The sequence below is a fragment of the Gopherus flavomarginatus genome, unplaced genomic scaffold, assembly GCF_025201925.1.
Source record: "Gopherus flavomarginatus isolate rGopFla2 unplaced genomic scaffold, rGopFla2.mat.asm mat_scaffold_37_arrow_ctg1, whole genome shotgun sequence".
Lineage (NCBI taxonomy): Eukaryota > Metazoa > Chordata > Testudines > Testudinidae > Gopherus > Gopherus flavomarginatus.
The window spans coordinates 3,140,545-3,158,074 of NW_026115070.1; the positions used below are offsets into that span (position 1 = coordinate 3,140,545).

General features: G+C 48.0%; 1 long non-coding RNA gene across 2 annotated transcripts in view; it reads right to left on the reverse strand.

Annotated features, from left to right (window-relative positions):
- Window positions 1–7,380: 7,380 nt before the first annotated feature.
- The window catches only part of LOC127042375 (uncharacterized), a 354,216-nt gene continuing 344,066 nt past the window's right edge, over window positions 7,381–17,530 (reverse strand). For both annotated transcript variants that reach the window (XR_007771919.1, XR_007771920.1), the window contains exon 3: window positions 7,381–7,600. This is a non-coding gene — a long non-coding RNA (uncharacterized LOC127042375). The remainder of the gene's footprint in view (window positions 7,601–17,530) is intronic.

Here is a 17,530-nt window from a genome sequence, read left to right on the forward strand (position 1 = left end):
TGAGATATAAAGGGGACACCCATGAGTCAGGCTTATTGGAGCTGCCTCTCCCTTCATATCCCGCTCCTCACAATGAGGAGGGTGTTGGGCATCCTACCAGCGAGCTCTCCCTGGACCCTGCTAGGGGCTCCATCTCCTGTATCAGTCAGTGGCTAGTAGGGGGGTGATGGATATGCTGGGAGAGATAAGGGGCTCTCTCTTCATCCCCTCACCCTGGCATTTGCTGGATACTCTGAGCCAGGTTGAGGTGGGACTCTCCTGACTATGATCCACCCAGAGCTTCCATTTGATTCACTCTTCTCTGCCACAAATAGTGGGGCAGCAAGTCCTTAGTGTTGGACTCTTACTCTTTCAGGGGCTGGTGACCTTCAAGGAGATGGCTATGTATTTCACCAGGGAAGAGTGGGCTCTGCTGGACCCCACTCAGAGAGCCCTCTACTGGGATGTCATGCAGGAGAACTATGAGACTGTGACCTCGCTGGGTAAGGGTTCCTGTCCCTTCTGTTCTTGGAAGGGGAAATGAAGAGTGAAGGTTCACGCCACCCCCACAATGCCATCTGTACCCTGTCCTGTTTCAGCATCACCCCAATAGGCCAGTGACACACATAATACCAGAGACCCTCCTCTGCTGCAGAACACTTTGGGAACAGAGCACAGGAGCCGTATTGCACAGTGTCAAATATCTCCTGTTTGCTCAAGTGAAACTGGGGGTTAGGTCTGGCATAACTGTCCCATACCCCTAATCATTTTTGTTGCCCTTTTCTGAACCTTTTCCAATTCCAATATTTCTATTTTTGAGATGGGGTGACATGTGCATGCAGTATTCAAGATGTGGGTGTATCATGGATTTATTTGCTGTTTTTACAAATATGATCTATGAGATATTCTGTCATATCTATCACTTTCTTAATTATTTCCTACATTGTTCACTTTTTTTCACTGCTGCTGCACATTGAGTGGATGTTTTCAGAGAACTATCCACAGTGACTCCAAGATCACTCTCTTGAGTGGAAACAACTAATTTAGACCCCATCATTTTGTATGTATAGTTGGGATTGTGTTTTCCAATGGGCTGCACTATGTGCTATCCTGTCATCTAGTACTGCTGAGATCCTGGATTCAGTAATATCCCTGCCCTTCCTGTTCCCTTTCTCCACCGAACCCCGCCAGCCCATGCTTCCTGTTCCCAGCTTCCCCAGGATTCTCGCACTGTCTCTGAACCTCTCTGTCAGCAAGAAGCAGTGCCAGGGACACTTGCCCTCTGTCTGGAGTCTTCGATTTCTGGGACATGGATTTACTTTCTCTCTGTTGTAAGAGGCTCTGTCATAATGAGTGTCTGTGATGTTACCCAGAGTACAATCTGGACTGTTAAATAGCTGTACCTCAGTCCTCCAGCATGGGGTGCCTTTTCCACTGTTTTCCCGCGAGAACAGCCCCTCTTGGCCAATTAACACACAGTCTCCAGCATGTAACTCACTCCCAGCTACACAGTATTGAGTGCTGCTAGACAGCCACTCATGAATTACACCTCAGGAGAAAACCAGCAAATTCTCAAGTGCCCAACTTTCCCCCAGAAATGTGCATCTTGCACTGTCCAGCACGCTACTGAACGACCCAAGCTCATATGAAGTCTGTCATTTCATCAGCGGAAAATGACATGCACCAGCTTGTTATCCCAAACAGAGTTTCCAACACATTTCAATCCACACATACTGGTTAGATGAACAATAAACCAAGCTTGTTAACTACCAAAAACCAAAACTAGGCCCAGTCCATGAAAGGGGCACTCCCAGGAGAGACTGTATAAAGGCTGGAACATGAAACACCTTTGTAAACCTGAGACAGCTGCCTTGGGGACAATGACAGGGAGAATCCCCCAAAGTGACTCCTTTGTTTCTGCTCTTCTCTGGCCTCTGATTGTTCCTTCCAACGTGGAGTACTTTGCACTTGTCTCTACTGAATTTGATCCTATTTACTTCAGATCATTTCTCCCGTTTGTCCAGATCATTTTGAATTTTAATCCAATCCTCCAAAGCACTTACAACCCCACCCAGCTTGGTGTTGTCCGCAAACTTGATACATGTAAGAGAGAGACTGTTACTGGGAGGGTTTCCCCATGTGTCAGAGGGTTACACTCTGGTGGGAGGGGGCTAGGCCTGTACTGGAATAAGGTCACTCTGTGCTTCACAGTGTGCTAGAACCTAGAATGTGCATTAGCAGGGGAAAAGCTGGGGGGAATCGGCTTGTGGAATGGACAAAAGCCTAGTCTGAATTCTCACACCTTGCCCTTTTCACCCCGGCAGGCCAGAGAATAACATCCATGTTTCGCTGCAGATCATCTCGTCCTCCCAGGGGCAAGGAAATGGCTGCAATGGAGCTGGCTCAGGTAAGAGATTATCAGGGTGGCGGGCTCTGCTTGGAGGTTGAGGAGCAGTAAATGCATAAGAGGGTGGGAATTGCTAGAGGTGGTGGGAAGCAGAAAATATCTCGGGTGGAGAAAGGGAGGGGACAGCATGTGACAAACCTGCTGAGACTTGTGTAGTGTAGGGCGTGATGGGTTGTCACCCCCAGGAGGCATTTTGTGGAGCTTCTGGGAACTGCTGTGTCCTCTAACCCTCACGCTGGGCTGGCCCTTCTCACACTGCTTTGCTGGAGATTTCGCCAGACTCTCCAGGGCCTGTTATCACCCAACACAACAGCAGGTGGCGCCATGCAGCCAACTAAGCTACCTGAGTGCGTTACCTAAGCCACTCAAGGACAGATAGAAGACAAGAGCCAATTTCCCACTCCCCAACCTTGCACACTTGCTGTAGTATAAATCCAGAATGATACCATCTTATAGTGCACAGGGATCTCTATAATACAAGCTCATTAATGTAGTTCCCCTTCCCCTCGATATGGGACAGATGTGCACAACAAGCTGAGATTTTCCCCAGACACTTCACTCAAAATACGCTGGTTAAGATAAAGCATCAAACAAGTTTATTAACTGCAGAAAGATAGATTAAGTGATTATAAGTGATAACAAACAGATCAAAGCAGATTATTTAGCAAATAACCAAAACTCAGACTAAGCCTAACATACCAGATGGATAGAATTTGAATTAGCAATTTCTCACCCTGACTGATGGTACAAGCAGGCCCCCAAGTTTCCATACACAAGCTAGAAATCTCTTGATCCTGGGAGCAGCACTTCCCCCACATCCGTTTTTGTTTCTCAGGTGTTTCCAGAAGTTCTCTTGTGTGGAGAATGAGGCCAAGAGATGATGTCACCCCCCACCTTATGTAGCTTTTCCATATGGTGGGAACCTTTTGTTCCAAACTCAGTTCCTAGTTCAGTTTGTGGAAAAATACAGGTACTAAAATGGAGTTTAGTGTCATGTGGTCTGGTCACAGGCCCTGCTGAGTCATAGTAGCCATGACTCATAGTCTGGCTGAAACATTCACAGGAAGGCTAAGCTCTTCCACAGTCCATTGTCTTTGTTGAGCCATCAGCACTGTCTGGCTTCTTCATTGTTGTACCTGAAAGGCTCATTGTGGGTGTTACCCAGAGTAAGCACATTTGAAATACAGATACAGAGTCAATATCCATAACTTCAGATACGAACATGATATGTGCACACAAATAGGATAATCATATTCAGCAAATCAGAACTTTTCCAGTGACACCACACATGATGCATCTTCTACAAAATAGATCATAATTATGTCCTAATCATATTATAATCATACCACTATGATGAATATGGGGGTGTAGTGTCAGATAGGTCCTAATTTCAAGGCACAGGAGTTGGGAATGGAACTTCCCCTCTTTGTGGAACAGGAAATAACCCTCCAGCCAGGGCTGGGACAACTTCCCAGACTCTCAGCGATGGAGCCTGAATCTACTGACATTTCATTAATTACCACCAACCCCAATCTTTGTGGCAACTGTAAACTTTATCAGTGATGATTTTGTACTCTCTTCAAAGTCATGGATAAGAATGTTAAATAGCACAGGGCCAAGAACCAATCCCTGCAGGAACCTGCTAGAAAGAAATCCACTCGATCATGGTTCCCCATTTACTATCAGAGTTTTTAATCTATTTAATGTATGCCGTGTTTATTTTGTATCATTCTAGTTATTTTTAGTAAAAATATTGTGCTAATCAAGTCATGTCCCTTACGGAAGTTTAGGTATATTACATCAATATTATTAGCTGCAACCAAACTTTTGATCTCATCCAATAAGGATATCCCGTTAGTTTGATAGGCTCTATTTTCTCTAAACCTTTGTTAATGGGCACTACAATTCTGACCTTCTAACTTCTATTCTTTATGATTGACTTCCCCTTTCTTCCATATATTTTATTTGGAGAGTGCTTGGATTCCTACCAGGGAGCCACTATCAGGGTCCAGAGACAGCCCCATCTCCTATATTAAGCTCTGGCTAGTAGCTATGTGATAAATGTGAAGACCCTGCTTCTGTCTGTCACATGGGAGACACAAAGGTTCTCTCTTTCTACCCTCTGATGCCTCCTGGCTGCTGTAAGCAAGGTGGGGTGGGACTCTGTTAACATGTGCCTCCCGGAGCTTCCATTTCCCTGGTGCTGCTGTTCCGTGAATAGTGGGGTTGTGAGTGGGTCAGCAGGTACTGAGTATTGGACTCCTGCTCTTTCAGGGGCCGGTGACCTTGGAGGAGGTGGCTGTGTATTTCTCCAGGGAAGAGGGGACTCTGCTGGACCCCACTCAGAGAGCCCTCTACAGAGATGTCATGCAGGGGAACTATGAGACTGTGACCTCGCTGGGTAAGGATTCCTGTCCCTTCTGTTCTTGGAAGGGGAAATGAAGAGTGAAGGTTCATGCCACCCCCACAATGCCATCTGTACCCTGTCCTGTTTCAGCATCACCCCAATAGGCCAGTAACATACATACTACTAGAGACCCTCCTCTGCTGCAGAACACTTTGGGAACAGAGCACAGGAGCAGCATCACACAATGTCAAATATCTCTTTACTCAAGTAAAACTGGGGTTAGGTCCAGCATAATGAACAGAAGCTTCCTACCCCCAGCCTTCTCTCAAACCCTGAGCCTTCTCTACCCAAACCAGAATGTGCTTGGGGTGTAACAAGCAGGCGGCTGGAGTCAGAGCTGCCAGTCCAGGGTTACTTATCATACAGACACGCAGTGCGTCCTTGAACGCTGGCTGGGAGTATCCAGACAGGGGAGCTCCAGCAGCAGAACACTGAATCTCACCCAGGATTACAGATGACACAACTCCTCGCCGATCTGGATTGCACCCCAGCATGTGAAAATGGCCTAGGTTGGTAGTGACATTTCTTGAGACATGGAGAGTCTTGCTCCCATATCACCAGGTGTAATAAAAATAACAGGAAAGGCCAAATATGGAAAACTGATTGTTCAGCTTGCTTTTGACCTGCATCATATTTTGCAATATATTCCAAATAAGGAAATTAACGTGCAACGTATGTGTCATTGTTTGTGGTTTTAAACTGTAAAAGGCTTGTGTGATTTTTAGCTCAGGAACAGTATTCCAATAGCTGTCGCCCCCTGCATGCTTGTAACCAAGAAAAGAGCCTCAGGCTATTGAGTCAGCAAGACATGCCGGGGTTTGCCTGTGTAATGAAACCTTCAAAGCTTTTCCATGCCATGTGCTGTGAAGCTTGTGATTGGGACACAGGAAGTACAAGCCACATGGCAAAAGGAATATAAAGCGCAGCTGCATCATCTCCATCTTGTCTTCAATCCCCCTTCCTACCTCTGGAGCAACTTCTCTACAAACTGAACCCTGGAACAAAGGACTGAATGACCCATCCAAGCTGTGCATGCGTTTCAGACAGACTTTCAAGCCAGCAACTCACCAATACTGCTAAGAACCTGATATATCCATTTTGGAATGTATCTGACTGCTTTTCCATTTAAATTCTTTCTGTCTTTCTTTCTTTTAAACCTTTAGTTTAGATGTTAAAGAATTGTCTGGAAGGATGGAATTTAACTTCATTCTTTCATTTGTTCTTTCTTATAAACATTTAGTTTAATTGCTAAAGGATTGGCTGGCAGCGTGGTATTTTGGATGAGATCCAAACCTGGGTAATGTGGCTAACCTTCTACCCACCCACTTCCTGGATCCAATTAGGATCACTCTCCTGCTGCCCTCTGGCCATGCTGTATCACAGTGAGCAGAGTTTTTAAATAACCTCTCACTGTACGGGACCTAGTTGCTGATTAGGAGTCAGAAAACTGTCATGCAATAAAGGGGACCGTGTGATTTCTTTTTTCAGAGTCTCGTTAACCAGTGTGTGGGATCAGAAACACAGTTTGTGACTGGTCAGTGAGTTTAACTTCAGTGTTAACCACCAGTATGGGGAGCATCTGCTCTCCCTTTTTCAGCCTGCTCTGACCTTGGCATTTTCAGTGAGGACTGCCCCAGGCACACTAGGTCACACTAAGCACTGAAGATAAATTAACAGAATGTTTTTGATGATCAAGTTGTATGAAATCAACTGAACTCCTTTGTTTTCTTTCATCTGAGCGGAGTTTCTGGTTTTCCAACGTGATATGATCTCCCAGCTGGAACAAGGGAAAGAGCCATGGGTCCCAGAGCTCCAGGGTTCAGAGCAAAGAGAGATCCTGAGATCTCCCCGCACAGATGAGGAAACATTAAACCAACTCAGAATCTGTAAGTGCCTGAAGGAAACATCTAGGATGCCCTACAAAGCTCTTGGGAAGTCTCTCAGTTCATTATTGTCCATAGCAGGGGTCGCATCCGCAGGGTAAATATAGCTCAAGGCTTCCTATAGATGCTAGCAGACACCGGGCAGTAGCTTTCTCCCTTCCCCCTGTGAAGTTGGATGGGATGTGAAGGCTGAATTGATCCCCTCCTCTCTCCTGTTGGGGGGAGCTGAGTTCCTGATTTTTATTTGTCCTCTCTCAGGCACTTGTTTTGGTTTGGCCTTCCCCTTTCCATCCCTGTTTGAGGTTTCTGTCTCTATCACAGCAGGTGATGCAATGACGTGTGAGGTTCAGCACAGACCAGAAAAAGAGCAGGGAAACCAGCCAGGGGAGAAAATGGATAAATTTATTTCCTGTCAGGGAACTCAGAAGGGCCTTAAGGAAACCAGAATACAGCAGGAAATCTGCAGGGAAAAGCAAAAAAAATACATGTGCTGAGTGTGGGAAAAACTTCACTTACAGATCAGGCCTTTCTCAACATCAGAGAATCCACACAGGGGAGAGGCCCTGTGAATGCAATGAGTGCAGGAAAACTTTCAGTCGCAGCTCGCACCTTATTGGGCATCAGAGAATCCACACAGGGAAGAGATCCTATCATAGAATCCTAGCTTATAAGGGTTGGAAAGGACCTCAAAAGATCATCTAGTCCAACCCCCTGCTCAAAGCAGAACCAATTCCCAAATGGTTCCCTCAAGGATTGAACTTACAACCCTGGGTTTAGTAGGCCAATGCTCAAACCACTGAGCTATCCTCTCCCTTCTGAATGCAGTGAGTGCGGGAAAACTTTCAGTTGCAGCTCACACCTTATTCGGCATCAGAGAATCCACACACAGGAGGGGTCCTATGAATGCAGTGAGTGCGGGAAAACCTTCAATCGCAGCTCTCACCTTATTCAGCATCAGAGAATCCACACGAGCAAGAAGCCCCGCGAATGCCGTCAGCAGGCCTGCACAACTCGTAAAGTGGTGATGTAGAGAAATCTCTGTATTAACTATCTCTATAAATCTTTATAACGTTGCATTGTGTTATTTTGTATTAAGTATCTTTATCTTTATGACATTGCATCCGGCATGATGTTATTTTGTAATTCATATGACTTGGCATTGTGCCTCTCTATTTTCATACAACTTTGTATTAGATCCCTATATAGAGAATTGGTAGAAAACTTTGTATCAAATGTTATAGCCCCTAAGGATAGTATAGTTAAAGTAAAAGAAAACATGTGCCTTTTTGCTAGAAGTAGAATAAGATCTTCCCCCGCACTCTGTAATCAATTGCTCTATTGACTGAATGAGGTGTGAATGAGTGAGGCTTGGAAGACACCCACCTCCAGACAGCTACAACAGTTGAAGAGGGAATGGGAGCCAGAGCAAAGGACAATACAACTTGTCAAGTGGGCCCAATAAAGAAGAGCAGACATAGTGATGGCCTCAGGGATTAGAAGCAAGCACCTTCTTTAGAAAACACCCTCTTTGAGCAGCATTGGGACAACACCCAGAGAAAAGCAGCACAAAGACCAACGGACGCAGACCCAGATTTTGAATCTGGTCTAGATTTGCATAAGAGGGAAGCTGCTATAAATGCGAGGTGTCTTGCAGAAGGACCCCGGATCTCGTCTTGTCACCATCGGACCATTGATTTGGATCGGTAGAAGCCCGGCTCCACCCCTCTCCCATCTAACTCACCTGGCCAGTGCAGTTAAGGGGAGCAACTAGTTGGTAACAACAGCAAGACGGAGTGTGTTTATGTCTGTGTGTGTGCGTGAATGCATGACTGTGATATATATCTCATGTGCATATCATAGAGTATTAATTGATACCTGTATTACTAATAAATGTGGCATTTTGCCTTAATCCCCCTGAAAAGTTCCTGTACAGTACTTTGAGTAAAACAGCGAGAGTCACAATGCTGGCCTATTGGGGTGATGCTGAAACAGGACAGGGTACAGATGGCATTGTGGGGGTGGCATGAACCTTCACTCTTCATTTCCCCTTCCAAGAACAGAAGGGACAGGAATCCTTACCCAGCAAGACCATCGTCTCATAGTTCCCCTGCATGACATCTCTGTAGAGGGCTCTCTGAGTGGGGTCCAGCAGAGTCCCCTCTTCCCTGGAGAAATACACAGCCACCTCCTCCAAGGTCACCGGCCCCTGAAAGAGCAGGAGTCCAATACTCAGTACCTGCTGACCCACTCACAACCCCACTATTCATGGAACAGCAGCACCAGGGAAATGGAAGCTCCGGGAGGCACATGTTAACAGAGTCCCACCCCACCTTGCTTACAGCAGCCAGGAGGCATCAGAGGGTAGAAAGAGAGAACCTTTGTGTCTCCCATCTGACAGACAGAAGCAGGGTCTTCACATTTATCACATAGCTACTAGCCAGAGCTTAATATAGGAGATGGGGCTGTCTCTGGACCCTGATAGTGGCTCCCTGGTAGGAATCCAAGCACTCTCCAAATAAAATATATGGAAGAAAGGGGAAGTCAATCATAAAGAATAGAAGTTAAAAGGTCAGAATTGTAGTGCCCATTAACAAAGGTTTAGAGAAAATAGAGCCTATCAAACTAACGGGATATCCTTATTGGATGAGATCAAAAGTTTGGTTGCAGCTAATAATATTGATGTAATATACCTAAACTTCCGTAAGGGACATGACTTGATTAGCACAATATTTTTACTAAAAAAAACTAGAATGATACAAAATAAACACGGCATACATTAAATAGATTAAAAACTCTGATAGTAAATGGGGAACCATGATCGAGTGGATTTCTTTCTAGCAGGTTCCTGCGGAGATTGGTTCTTGGCCCTGTGCTATTTAACATTCTTATCCATGACTTAGAAGAGAGTACAAAATCATCACTGATAAAGTTTACAGTTGCCACAAAGATTGGGGTTGGTGGTAATTAATGAAATGTCAGTAGATTCAGGCTCCATCGCTGAGAGTCTGGGAAGTTGTCCCAGCCCTGGCTGGAGGGTTATTTCCTGTTCCACAAAGAGGGAAAGTTCCATTCCCAACTCCTGTGCCTTGAAATTAGGACCTATCTGACACTACACCCCCATATTCATCATAGTGGTATGATTATAATATGATTAGGACATAATTATGATCTATTTTGTAGAAGATGCATCATGTGTGGTGTCACTGGAAAAGTTCTGATTTGCTGAATATGATTATCCTATTTGTGTGCACATATCATGTTCGTATCTGAAGTTATGGATATTGACTCTGTATCTGTATTTCAAATGTGCTTACTCTGGGTAACACCCACAATGAGCCTTTCAGGTACAACAGTGAAGAAGCCAGACAGTGCTGATGGCTCAACAAAGACAATGGACTGTGGAAGAGCTTAGCCTTCCTGTGAATGTTTCAGCCAGACTATGAGTCGTGGCTACTATGACTCAGCAGGGCCTGTGACCAGACCACATGACACTAAACTCCATTTTAGTAGCTGTATTTTTCCACAAACTGGACTAGGAACTGAGTTTGGAACAAAAGGTTCCCACCATATGGAAAAGCTACATAAGGTGGGGTGTGACATCATCTCTTGGCCTCATTCTCCACACAAGAGAACTTCTGGAAACACCTGAGAAACAAAAACGGATGTGGGGGAAGTGCTGCTCCCAGGATCAAGAGATTTCTAGCTTGTGTATGGAAACTTGGGGGACTGCTTGTACCATCAGTCAGGGTGAGAAATTGCTAATTCAAATTCTATCCATCTAGTATGTTAGGCTTAGTCTGAGTTTTGGTTATTTGCTAAATAATCTGCTTTGATCTGTTTGTTATCACTTATAATCACTTAATCTATCTTTCTGCAGTTAATAAACTTGTTTGATGCTTTATCTTAACCAGCGTATTTTGAGTGAAGTGTCTGGGGAAAATCTCAGCTTGTTGTGCACATCTGTCCCATATCGAGGGGAAGGGGAACTACATTAATGAGCTTGTATTATAGAGATCTCTGGGCATTATAAGATGGTATCATTCTGGATTTATACTACAGCAAGTGTGCAAGGTTGGGGAGTGGGAAATTGGCTCTTGTCTTCTATCTGTCCTTGAGTGGCTTAGGTAACACACTCAGGTAGCTTAGTTGGCTGCATGGCGCCACCTGCTGTTGTGTTGGGTGATAACAGGGCCTGGAGAGGCTGGCGAAATCTCCAGCAAAGCAGTGTGAGAAGGGCCAGCCCAGCGTGAGGGTTAGAGGACACAGCAGTTCCCAGAAGCTCCACAAACTGCCTCCTGGGGGTGACAACCCATCACGCCCTACACTACACAAGTCTCAGCAGGTTTGTCACATGCTGTCCCCTCCCTTTCTCCACCCGAGATATTTCCTGCTTCCCACCACCTCTAGCAATTCCCACCCTCTTATGCATTTACTGCTCCTCAACCTCCAAGCAGAGCCCGCCACCCTGATAATCTCTTACCTGAGCCAGCTCCATTGCAGCCATTTCCTTGCCCCTGGGAGGACGAGATGATCTGCAGCGAAACATGGATGTTATTCTCTGGCCTGCCGGGGTGAAAAGGGCAAGGTGTGAGAATTCAGACTAGGCTTTTGTCCATTCCACAAGCCGATTCCCCCCAGCTTTTCCCCTGCTAATGCACATTCTAGGTTCTAGCACACTGTGAAGCACAGAGTGACCTTATTCCAGTACAGGCCTAGCCCCCTCCCACCAGGGTGTAACCCTCTGACACATGGGGAAACCCTCCCAGTAACAGTCTCTCTCTTACACGTATCAAGTTTGCGGACAACACCAAGCTGGGAGGGGTTGTAAGTGCTTTGGAGGATTGGATTAAAATTCAAAATGATCTGGACAAACAGGAGAAATGATCTGAAGTAAATAGGATCAAATTCAGTAGAGACAAGTGCAAAGTACTCCACGTTGGAAGGAACAATCGGAGGCCAGAGAAGAGCAGAAACAAAGGAGTCACTTTGGGGGATTCTCCCTGTCATTGTCCCCAAGGCAGCTGTCTCAGGTTTACAAAGGTGTTTCATGTTCCAGCCTTTATACAGTCTCTCCTGGGAGTGCCCCTTTCATGGACTGGGCCTAGTTTTAGTTTTTGGTAGTTAACAAGCTTGGTTTATTGTTCATCTAACCAGTATGTGTGGATTGAAGTGTGTTGGAAACTCTGTTTGGGATAACAAGCTGGTGCATGTCATTTTCCGCTGATGAAATGACAGACTTCATATGAGCTTGGGTCATTCAGTAGCGTGCTGGACAGTGCAAGATGCACATTTCTGGGGGAAAGATGGGCACTTGAGAATGTGCTGGTTTTCTCCTGAGGTGTAATTCATGAGTGGCTGTCTAGCAGCACTCAATACTGTGTAGCTGGGAGTGAGTTACATGCTGGAGACTGTGTGATAATTGGCCAAGAGGGGCTGTTCTCGCGGGAAAACAGTGGAAAAGGCACCCCATGCTGGAGGACTGAGGTACAGCTATTTAACAGTCCAGATTGTACTCTGGGTAACATCACAGACACTCATTATGACAGAGCCTCTTACAACACAGAGAAAGTAAATCCATGTCCCAGAAATCGAAGACTCCAGACAGAGGGCAAGTGTCCCTGGCACTGCTTCTTGCTGACAGAGAGGTTCAGAGACAGTGCGAGAATCCTGGGGAAGCTGGGAACAGGAAGCATGGGCTGGCGGGGTTCGGTGGAGAAAGGGAACAGGAAGGGCAGGGATATTACTGAATCCAGGATCTTAGCAGTACTAGATGACAGGATAGCACATAGTGCAGCCCATTGGAAAACACAATCCCAACTATACATACAAAATGATGGGGTCTAAATTAGTTGTTTCCACTCAAGAGAGTGATCTTGGAGTCACTGTGGATAGTTCTCTGAAAACATCCACTCAATGTGCAGCAGCAGTGAAAAAAAGTGAACAATGTAGGAAATAATTAAGAAAGTGATAGATATGACAGAATATCTCATAGATCATATTTGTAAAAACAGCAAATAAATCCATGATACACCCACATCTTGAATACTGCATGCACATGTCACCCCATCTCAAAAATAGAAATATTGGAATTGGAAAAGGTTCAGAAAAGGGCAACAAAAATGATTAGGGGTATGGGACAGTTATGCCAGACCTAACCCCCAGTTTCACTTGAGCAAACAGGAGATATTTGACACTGTGCAATACGGCTCCTGTGCTCTGTTCCCAAAGTGTTCTGCAGCAGAGGAGGGTCTCTGGTATTATGTGTGTCACTGGCCTATTGGGGTGATGCTGAAACAGGACAGGGTACAGATGGCATTGTGAGGGTGGCGTAAACCTTCACTCTTCATTTCCCCTTCCAAGAACAGAAGGGACAGGAACCCTTACCCAGCGAGGTCACAGTCTCATAGTTCTCCTGCATGACATCCCAGTAGAGGGCTCTCTGAGTGGGGTCCAGCAGAGCCCACTCTTCCCTGGTGAAATACATAGCCATCTCCTTGAAGGTCACCAGCCCCTGAAAGAGTAAGAGTCCAACACTAAGGACTTGCTGCCCCACTCACAGCCCCACTAGTTGTGGCAGAGAAGAGTGAATCAAATGGAAGCTCTGGGTGGATCATAGTCAGGAGAGTCCCACCTCGACCTGGCTCAGAGTATCCAGCAAATGCCAGGGTGAGGGGATGAAGAGAGAGCCCCTTATCTCTCCCAGCATATCCATCACCCCCCTAGTAGCCACTGAGTGATACAGGAGATGGAGCCCCTAGCAGGGTCCAGGGAGAGCTCGCTGGTAGGATGCCCAACACCCTCCTCATTGTGAGGAGTGGGATATGAAGGGAGAGGCAGCTCCAATAAGCCTGACTCATGGGTGTCCCCTTTATATCTCACAGCAGCTGATGGTTAATGAGGTCAGGCTCCAGCACTAGGAGTCTGGTCAGTTTGACTAGCTCCATGTAGGTGGGTTATTTTCTCTCTTCACAAATTAGGGCATTTCCACCTCCAAACCTCCTGGGTCTGTTCCTAGAATCTAGGCCACTTAGTAAATAACTCCCAGCAGGTCTGCCACACCCTGGCCTCCTCCTTTCCCCACACTGTGAATTTCCTGCCCCGCTCCAACCTCCAAACCAGACTCTGCAAACCTTCCCACCTCTGGTGTATTTGCTCTCCCTTTCCTCCAGCAGGAACCCACCAGCAACCCCCCGATAATCTCTACCTGGACTGACTCCACTGCAGCCATTTCTCTTCCCTGTCCCACGCCAGGCTGGGATGAGCTGGAGCAAAACATTCTGCAGCCTGTCTGGGGGAGAAGGGCAGTTGTGGGCGTTTCAGAACCGGTTTTAGTTAATTTTACATCACAATTCCCCCAGGCCCTTTCCCTGCAGACAGACACCCTAGATTCTGTCATGCTGGGAAATGCTCAATCTGTTTATTACAATTTAGACCTGGCTCCTCCTGCCAGGCTAAGTCCACAGACACATTTTTAACCTCCCTTCTCTCTCCCCTCACCCCTTCTCTGAACACAAGGCTAGAAAAGAGCAGAACCAAAGGAGTCACTGTGGGGGATTCCCTCAGACACTGACCCCACGGCAGCCACACCCCAGCAGGGGGAATAGGGAGTCAGGAACTGGCTTTTGCTCTGTCTGATCCTTGTTTTGTTCACTGGAAAGTGGTTCTGCCCCAGGATGCAGCAATACATGTGTCTGGGTGGACTAGAGAGCTGGAAATCTCTCCCCCACATTCATTTCTCCCACTGCCCCTTTCAGTCTCTCCTTCCCCTGTCCTCTCTCCCTGCCCCTCTGGCTGGGACAGTCCCATTCCTGGGGGCTTTGCTCTCCCATGGCTGGATTTCCTCCTGGCAACCGCTAATGGGAGGAGAAATGAGGTGGTGTTGTTTGTGCAGAGTCACTTTCTTGCCAGACCCTAGGACATTCCCTGAGGTCTTTCAGTTACCTGGAGACTCTGGCTCAGAATTTAGTAGTAACAGGGCCCAGGACTGCCCTAGGGGGCTAGGACCAGCTGCAGAAAGTCATCCCCTGGGCCGGGCAGAGAAGAAGCTTTAATTAAGGTCACTTCCCAGCACAGAGCCCCACTGGGGGAGCAGCAGCTGCCAAGCCTGGTCTCCCAGATCACAATGGAGGCTGCAGCATCTGACCCAGGAAGCTGAACCCCAATATCCTGAGCAGAGAGGGACAGAGTGTTTCACCAGCATCCCTCCTTTAGCTCTCTGGGGAGAGCAGCTAATGGGAGCCCCTCCTCACAGGGAGAATGGCTGATCTCATTTGACCCACTGTCCATCTGGAATCACTCCTTCTCTTTCCATACAGTGACTCTGGATTAACAACGGTCTCAATGACACCGGATTTCAGAAAGAATGAGTTCAGAACGCTGTGGAAAAGACCATCGTGTGGCAGTGCTGACTCCCTTCCCACCTCCCTCACCCCCGCAGATCTAGGACAAGGACTGGGGGCAAAAATTTTCCAAACGGAACCGAAAGTTCCTGCAGTTTTCAAAAGAGGAGAAAAGTAAATTCTGTGAATTCACACTAACAGTGTTTGCTAAGTGGACAGAAAGTTATCACAGTGACAGGGCACGTGACTGGGGAATGGACTTGGTGACCTGGTGACTAGGAGCCAGGACTCTGGTACAAGTTGACCAGAGAGAAGGATCATGGTTAGCAGCAGCCCCCAGACACCCCCTAGTACCCAGAGCCCAGACCCCCCAGCCAGGGGCCCCAGACACCCCCCAGCCAGGATCCCATCAGATATTCCCTGGGACGCAGCCCCCAGAGTCCCTGGCCAGGGACCCCAGATACCCCTCAAAGCCCCACCGGCCAGAGAACCCCCACCACACCATGATTGCCAGGTTGGGAATCCCAAAGGGTTCCCCCCACCAAGAGCCCCCAGCAGCCAGGGACCCCCTCAAGGGACCCCCTCACCACTGGGAACTCAGTCCCTCACTGCCTGCCTAGGAACTTCCCCACCCTCCAGAACGATCTACCCTGACATTTGCCTGGGACCCCCTCCTCTGCCCAGTGTGACCCCCTGATGCTTTACAGTGCGACCCATCACTCTGCTTCCCTGGCATGCCCTCACCTAGTGCCAGGGATCCCCTCCCCCAGCTTTGTGCACTGGGCATGGCAACAAAACCAGGAACCAGCGGGGGAAGCACAGACAGAGCCCCTGGCACAGAACCAGGCTCCCTCTAACCCTCTGTCCCGCCTCCCCAAGAGACACCCACCCCCACTGTTCTGCAGCCACCAGGCCCCCAGCGATACCCACCTCCAGGACCCATAGCCTCAGGGATGGGCACATCAGAACCACCACCCCCGAAAACCCCAAACCTCCACAACCCACCAACCTGACTAGGGTACCCACTGCCCAGCCACCCAGAGGCCTCCCCCTACCACAATGCCCCTTCAGCTGCAATCTCCCCACACAGACACCTTCCCTGCCCCTGCAAGTGTTACCTCACAGAGTGTGAGAAGTGGCTAGAAAGTTAACACCACCTCCTGCTGGCCAGTCACACAGGCAGAGGGAGCCTGGGAAGTGCTTCTTTAACAGGAGAATGGAAGGCCTGGAGGGCAAGAAAGATCCACGGGCTGTCACTAGCAAATAATGGCCACCATGGATCCACCCCAGAGGCGGCTGCATCTTAGCACATTGGGAAACAACCCATCATATTCAATTAGAAATAAAACAACTAGAGAGAAGTGGGGCAAATGTTTGGGGTATTTTATATCAATCTTTGACACACGCAGAGAGAACCCTGTCACAAACGACATTTGACAACATGAGAGAAAACCACCAAGATCAGAGAGGATTTGATGTTGCTATTAAATAACTAGTGGAAAAGGGGGACTGTTGGACTGGATTTTATATGACTGTCCAATACATAAACAGAATGTGATGGTCCCCCCCGGCCACGGGGCAACCATTCACGTGAGCAGCTCAGAGCCCTTTGAGGAGCTGATTTAAGGGCGGGGTGGAGAGCTGGAAGGCTCCCTGGACAATGGAAGGGGGCCGCAGGGGAATTGGGAAATGGGGTCTGGGCAGTCTCCATGGGGGATGTGCTCCTCCCTTCCCTCCCTGCCCTGGCAGAGAACGGGAACCTCATCCCATCCCACTCCAGTGGGAGCCATGTTCTGGGGAATGACCCAGGGCAACAATTTCCCACCCAAACAAGGACAAATCGCTGCAGATAAAATGGGTGGGAAAATCCACCCCCCATCGGAGAGATTTTAAATTGACATTTGAGAAGTATGGAGAGAAAAGGGAAAATCAGAGGCAATTAGAGAGCTGATCTTTGGGGGGGGGGAGGAGAATCTCCCTGGATTTTATAGCCACGTGTGATAATGAGAGAGAAAAGGGGAAATCTTGAGAGAATGTGTGTGTGGGAGGACGTGGCAAAAACTGGGACAGTATCCAGTTAATTCACCTTCCTCCCACCCCGGGAATGTCCTGGCTGCACAGAGACAGATCTACACCCCCACCCCAGTGACCTCCCCCACCTGCAACTCCGGCTTCTCCTCCCCCCTCGACACCTCCACCCTCACACCAAAGGGGGGGGCTCTGCCAGCGCCTCCCGCTGAGCTCAACTCCTGATCCTCCCCCCAGCCCGGATTGTGCCCTTTAGCCCCCCACGAACCCTGCCTCCAGCTGCCTGACCCCCCCCCCGCCCATCAATTTCCTGCTCTGCGCCCGCCCCTCCCACGCTCCCTGTCACTTCCCCGCCCCGCTCCAGCCCCGCCCCCAGCGCCCGGCGGAACGTTATGGCTGGTCCGGGCAGAGGGAAGGGCAGCGGCTTCAGCAGCTGTTACTGGGCATGCGCAGTGCCCGGGAGTAGCACATTGCTATGGAGAGGGAT